This window comes from Pinus tabuliformis, chromosome 9 (genome assembly GCF_031772625.1).
Source record: "Pinus tabuliformis cultivar Carrire ecotype Pingquan chromosome 9, CPIR1, whole genome shotgun sequence".
In the NCBI taxonomy this organism is placed as follows: domain Eukaryota; kingdom Viridiplantae; phylum Streptophyta; class Pinopsida; order Pinales; family Pinaceae; genus Pinus; species Pinus tabuliformis.
The window spans coordinates 485,083,882-485,090,907 of record NC_142307.1 but is presented as its reverse complement, the minus strand read 5'-3'; the positions used below and the strand labels follow the sequence as shown (position 1 = coordinate 485,090,907).

Sequence of the window (7,026 nt, the reverse complement as noted above, 5' to 3'; positions counted from 1 at the left end):
TTGCAGCTTTAGAGGTGGTACGAAGGACTTCTGAAACAAAATTTCCAGTAGTATGGAAGGGTATACAAGGACTTGGGTTGCTTAAATGCCCACCTTTTAGCTGGTTGCGGAGGTGGACTCCATTCAGACTTCTTGCTAAGAGCACACAGGAATTCTCAAGGCCAGTGTTGTTTCTTTCAATTGCTACCACATTTCTGGGTCAGTCCAAGGATTGTGACTTGTCTGCAGATTTTCAAGCAAATCATTTACCAACTACAGATTCATTTTCTACGGAACAAACAGAGGTTTATTGTCAGCAAATTAAAAAGCTTGTGTTACTTGTTGTTTCAGATTTAAAGAGGGTTTAGTTGTACTCCTGTAACAGAGGTCGATTGATTTCAGTTGGTATAGGCTGAATTATTTAGAATAATTATGCCAAGTTTGGAGAGGCCAAGTTGGGTTTTTCCTAAAGCAACTCACTTATAGCCAAATTTACCAGAATTTGTGCACTGAAAGGCAGTTTGATCTCAAGCCATTTGTCACCATTAGAAGCAAGGTTTGAATCAGTTAAGAAGAGGGCCGAACTTATGTCTTGAAGGTCAAAATTCTTCAGCATATGAATCTCAAGAGGGTTGTGAGTTCCCTTGGAGGCCAAGACAAGGCGCAGGCAAACTTGTGGAGTTGTGGACAAAGGATGTTATAGACTATTTCCAATGCATTCTAGATGAATCCTGTCTAAATGATGGCACTATTTCAACACTGTACAATAGAGAGAGCCTGCAAATGCTTTTGGGTGTATCTGATCAACATCAAGGAGTTGACTCTTCCCAAACAGCAGTTATTCAATTTTGTGAGGAGTTTAGAGGAAGACTGTGTTTTTTAAAATCACACAGCAGTTTCGTAGCGTGCTACGAAACTGCTGTAGGTGATGTTTTCAATGCAGAATAAACAGTTTGACCGGGAATGTTAGAAGAGAGACACCTGTACATCAATACAGCCTACAGCTCATCTGGAGATATGGTGTTTGGTAGCAGCGTTCCACACTTTGAGTTATTAAAGAGTTGGGAACATGCTGCTATATTTTCGGAGGATGGTAGGAGACAGGCACCTTAAAAACAGAGCACATCTTTTGGTCAATTAATGAGCCATCAGCGCTTTCAAGCATCCAAGGTTAGCTTGTTTATTGCATCTTTAGCTCAGCCATCTCAGCCTAACTGAAGGAGGACAGCTGTCAAGGATCCAAGAAGAATCATGTTACGAGGAGAATGGAATTAGTGTTTTAGTTTGATTAGGACTCTATGTATTTACAGCGCAATACCTTTTGTATTTAATAAGTTTGTTTAAATAGATAAGGATAGTTAATAGGAACCTTCGATGCTCCCCTCATGCTGGAGGAGGTAGCTCGAGGTTGAAAAAGATTGTTTTCCTATATATAGTGAAAACTCTGATGTAATAGGGGTTGGAGATTTATGAAAAAACAGAGTTTTTATCAGCTTATGTAAAAAGACTTTTTGACAGTAATATAAGGATTACTTTTTCTTCCCAAGATTCATCATGTGTTCAATGCTCAGAATATGTGTGGTTTTGTCATTATCCTTTATATATTTTACAGCTCACTAAATATGCAATCACTCTGAATTCACCTAGTGCTCAGACTTCCTGTGTATATTTATGAGTTGAGGTTCTTTTTGAGAGATGTTTTGAGTGTTAAACATTATATGCCTTGGCTTCTATGATTGAGTGGTTTATAGTTTACTGCAGAAGTGTTTGACTCCATGAGCCCAATGGAAGAGATGTTATTTTGTTGTTCCAACCAGCTTGTTTTCATAAAATGTTTGAAGAGTTAGCCATATTTTCTTGTTAATAATTCCTATCACAAATCTGTGAGAGAGCCCTCTCTGACTAAGGAGGCTAACCTTAGTCTAAAGCCTGGTCTGAAGTAGTTACATAAAGTCTAACTGGTAGCAGCCATCAGTACACGATTTTGTGATAACATTTTGGTGCGTCTACCGGGAGCCTGAAGATTATTCTTTCCCGAAATTATGAAGCTGAACTTCTGAAGGTAGCAGGAGCTCAGAAGGTTTTTGAGGCTGCAAATCTACCTTGGAGACTCCATTGTTGAAGAATTCAAAATTCATACATTCATGGTGATTACACTGGAGTTATGAAAGACCCAGATGCTACCATTCTTACTTCAAGGTATGCATGCATAGATTTTTCAGGAGTTCATGGTTTCCCAAATCATTTTCCCAAGGATGCATATTTTCTAAAGAATGGTCCAAAATTCAATGGTGAAGATTTGAGTTTAACCTTGAAGCATATAATAGATTTTTGTCATTTTACTGAGCTTCTTAGAGTTAAACATGAGGATGTTTGCATTATGTTATTCTATGATTCACTTCAAGGGAAATGCAAACAATGGATTGAAAGTTTTCCTACCAAATCTATTAAGTCATTTCAAGACTTTTGGCTTATGTTTTTGGAGGAATGGATAGATAGGTCAGAGGTGGTGGTGAACTCTCCTTCACTTGAGGGTTTCAAACAATGGAATGATGATCATAGTAAAGAAGAAACAAATGAATCTTTTTCTTTGTCCTTATCCTCATATCTAAAATCCTTCGACTGCAAGGCAGAGGATAGGATGAGATTTTTGGATGAATTTGCTAAGGACCTTGAAAAAGAAATTGAAGGTTTAGAAGGACAAATTCAGGCATACAGTTTTCATAATCATGATCATTATTTTCAGGAGCTTTCTATGGCAGAACACGAGGAGCGAGTGCCACTTCCTTTCTTTTTCACAGTTAAGGAGCTGTACACTGTTGTTGAAGATCAGTTAGCACAACCAGAAAGTTACAAGAAAAATCAAGCTGATCATGTATTCTGGGATCCTATAGCTGATTACATGGAAGAGTTTTACACTCCAGTTTTTCAGTTTTCCTTTGAAGGTCAGAGACAATTTCAGTGGCAACGGTCATCACACTATCATATTGGCTCTGAACTCCGATGTAGTCAAAGAAATCAAATAGCAGATAAAACAGAAGATTGGCTACATTGGAAATTTCACATAGATTGAGCGGAAAGAAGTTGTAATTGTTAGGGTAGGTAGGTAGGTAGGTAAATGCAAATAAGCTCAAGGTTGACTGAGCATTTTTTTTTTAGTAGATGTAGTTATCTTTCTCCTACAGTGATCATTCAGCTAAGGCCCAAGGAGCTGAAAGAAGATGTTTGTCAAATAAATTTTACAAGGCACTGGAACTGCAGGTTCTTAGTGTACCACAAGGGCACCCTATCCCAAGTGGAGCCACTGTTATCACTGAAAATTCTGTTGACTAAATTGCTCAGACTAGCTTAAGGACAAAGTGTTTCAGCAGCGCATAGGTCTTTTTAGCAGTTTCGCAGCGCAACTTCTTTTAGGTGATTTCGTAGCGCATAATTCATATCTTGCACTGGCAGCGCTACGAAATTGGGGATTCGCTGATCAGGGACATCTCCAGCATGACTGAGCAGGTTGGAATAGCTGGAAGAACAGGTCTAGTGTCCTTAATGCCATATTTCGCCTCACTCCAATCTCTGATGGGAAAATACTTATTGATAAGGTGGATATATCAAATGTCTCTCTCAAAGAACTCCGCTCCAGATTGATTGTTGTCGTCCAAATTCCGTTCTTGTTTGAAGGGTCTTTATGGGAAAATTTAGATCCCTTTGGTAACATTAATCCAAATGGAAGATTTGTTGTTGTATGTGGTGATAGCGAATACATAATTTATACAGCACTGCAAGATATTCCAGGAAAGGAAGAGTATTCGGCCAACATCTTCTGCTAAAAGTACCGGGGGAATATCGTTATGTGTAAGGAATGGAAATGAGCTGCCCTTCTGTATCACTCATGTACCAAGGTGGCAGTAATGCAACATGTCATAATATGGGTGCTTGCAAAGAGACGGTTGACAGTTGTACAAGCAAAGTTGCGGTGGTCATGAAGTGGACATAATGCACCTTTTAATAGGAACCACAATTCCAGGTCGTTTGTATGGTACCAACATAAGTGATAATACAAATGGCGCTGGAAGAGATAGGGTTGCCCATTTGGTTGATCTATATGCATCCACATAGTCGGTATCTTGATGGATTGGATCCTCAAGGAAATGGAAACGGTGTTAATTTTAGTGTGCAGAATGATTGGTAGGGAGCGTAGTGGCATGTTTTGATTGATAATTCCTTCGGTCTTCTGGAGAATGCAAGCCCAGCCTTGTGGCAGAGTCTAAGGATTGATGTGCAACTTCGGTGGGAAGACTATGATTCTCATGACCGTGAACGGTATATGAGAGCCAAATTCTTAGACTATACAACAGATAATATGTCAATTTATACATCACCCACTGGTGTTATGATTGCAATCAATCTTGCTTACAATTTACAATCTGCATTTGGTAATTGGTTTCCTGGTTCAAAGCCTCTTTTGGCCCAAGCTATGAATAAAATAATGAAGTCAAATCCTGCCTTGTATGTGTTAAGGGAGCGCATAAGAAAGGGCCTGCAACTTTATTCTGAATACATCAAGACTTATGGTGAATCACTTGCGCAGGTTTTGTGGATGGTTGGTGTGAAACCTGTAGCAGATGCTCTAGGTCGAGTCAAGAAAGTGGAACCTGTGCTGCTGGAGGAGCTTGGACGACCTCGTATTGATGTGGTAGTGAATTGTTCAGGAGTTTTCAGAGACTTGTTTATCAATCAGATGAATCTTCTTGATCGAGCAATAAAAATGGTTGCTGAGCTTGATGAACCTTTAGAAATGAACTATGTAAGAAAGCATGCCTCGGAACAAGCTCAAACACTGGGAATTGGAGTACGTGAGGCTGCCACACGTGTATTTTCAAATGCCTCTGGATCCTACTCATCTAATGTCAATTTAGCAGTTGAAAATTCTTCTTGAAATGATGAAAAACAGCTCCAGGATATGTATGTTAGCAGGAAATCCTTTGCCTTTGATTCTGATGCACCAGGGACAGGCATGAAGGAGAACAAGCAAGTATTTGAAATGGTTTTATCAACAGCAGAGGCCACTTTCCAGAACCTTGATTCATCTGAGATATCTCTCACAGATGTGAGCCATTACTTTGACTCAGACCCAACAAACCTTGTACAGAACTTAAGAAAGGACAAGAAAAAGCCAAACGCATATATTGCAGACACCACTACTGCAAATGCACAGGTCAGGACTCTGTCTGAGACAGTCAGGCTAGATGCCAGGACAAAGCTACTTAATCCTAAATGGTATGAAGGAATGCTTTCTAGCGGATATGAAGGTGTTAGGGAGATTGAGAAGAGACTGACAAATACCGTGGGATGGAGTGCTACATCCGGTCAAGTGGATAACTGGGTTTATGAGGAAGCCAATTCCACTTTCATAGCAGATGAAGACATGTTAAAGAGGTTACTAGAGACAAACCCAAATTCATTTAGAAAGCTAGTGCAGACATTTTTAGAGGCAAATGGGAGAGGTTACTGGGAGACTTCTGAGCAAAATCTGGAGAGATTAAGGCAGTTATATTCTGAGGTTGAAGACAAAATTGAAGGCATTGATAGGACTTAATATGTCCAGTGTAACTGAAGTGGCATTTTTGAGTGGGAGGCTCGTTCTGAACTTTGAAGACTAGATAAACGTATAAGAGGACTGCGTGAGTAAACTTTTCAAGGAGATCGAGAATCCATGCCGGTTTTGTTTGGAACAAGCATTGTTTATACAGCTTAGGTTGCTGTTTGCGTTGCAAAGAATGAAGGGTAACTTGATTTGGAAATAGGAGTTAAGTGAAAACATGGATGACTCAACTAGTAATTCAATCTCATGCACGAGTCCAGAGCTAAGAAATGTTAAGGGAAAGAATTTGGCATCCAGAAAACCTTTTTTTTGGTTGCATCATTTCCTAAAGCTCTTTTGCAGAATGCGGTTGCGCCTTTCATTTCTTTGAAGCAAGTCAAAGTAACAAGAGAAACTACAGGTCAATTTGTTTTCTTTCTATTGAAAGTTGCAGCTTTAGAGGTGGTACGAAGGACTTCTGAAACAAAATTTCCAGTAGTAGGGAAGGGTATACAAGGACTTGGGTTGCTTAAATGCCCACCTTTTAGCTGGTTGCAGAGGTGGACTCCATTCAGACTTCTTGCTAAGAGCACACAGGAATTCTCAAGGCCAGTGTTGTTTCTTTCAATTGCTACCACATTTCTGGGTCAGTCCAAGGATTGTGACTTGTCTACAGATTTTCAAGAAAATCATTTACCAACTACAGATTCATTTGCTACGGAACAAACAGAGGTTTATTGTCAGCAAATTAAAAAGCTTGTGTTACTTGTTGTTTCAGATTTAAAGAGGGTTTAGTTGTACTCCTGTAACAGAGGTTGATTGATTTCAGTTGGTATAGGCTGAATTATTTAGAATAATTATGCCAAGTTTGGAGAGGCCAAGTTGGGTTTTTCCTAAAGCAACTCACTTATAGCCAAATTTACCAGAATTTGTGCACTGAAAGGCAGTTTGATCTCAAGCCATTTGTCACCATTAGAAGCAAGGTTTGAATCAGTTAAGAAGAGGGCCGAACTTATGTCTTGAAGGTCAAAATTCTTTAGCATATGAATCTCAGGAGGGTTGTGAGTTCCCTTGGAGGCCAAGACAAGGCGCAGGCAAACTTGTGGAGTTGTGGACAAAGGATGTTATAGACTATTTCCAATGCATTCTAGATGAATCCTGTCTAAATGATGGCACTGTTTCAACACTGTACAATAGAGAGAGCCTGCAAATGCTTTTGGGTGTATCTGATCAACATCAAGGAGTTGACTCTTCCCAAACAGCAGCTATTCAATTTTGTGAGGAGTTTAGAGGAAGACTGTGTTTTTTAAAATCACACAGCAGTTTCGTAGCGCGCTACGAAACTGCTGTAGGTGATGTTTTCGATGCAGAATAAACAGTTTGACCGGGAATGTTAGAAGAGAGACACCTGTACATCAATACAGCCTACAGCTCATCTGGAGATATGGTGTTTGGTAGCAGCGTTCCAC

At 39.6% G+C, this 7,026-nt stretch overlaps 1 pseudogene; it reads left to right on the top strand.

The window, feature by feature from the left end:
• Positions 1–4,930: 4,930 nt before the first annotated feature.
• Positions 4,931–5,595, top strand: LOC149149325 (magnesium-chelatase subunit ChlH, chloroplastic pseudogene; annotated as a pseudogene).
• The last annotated feature ends 1,431 nt before the right edge of the window (positions 5,596–7,026 follow it).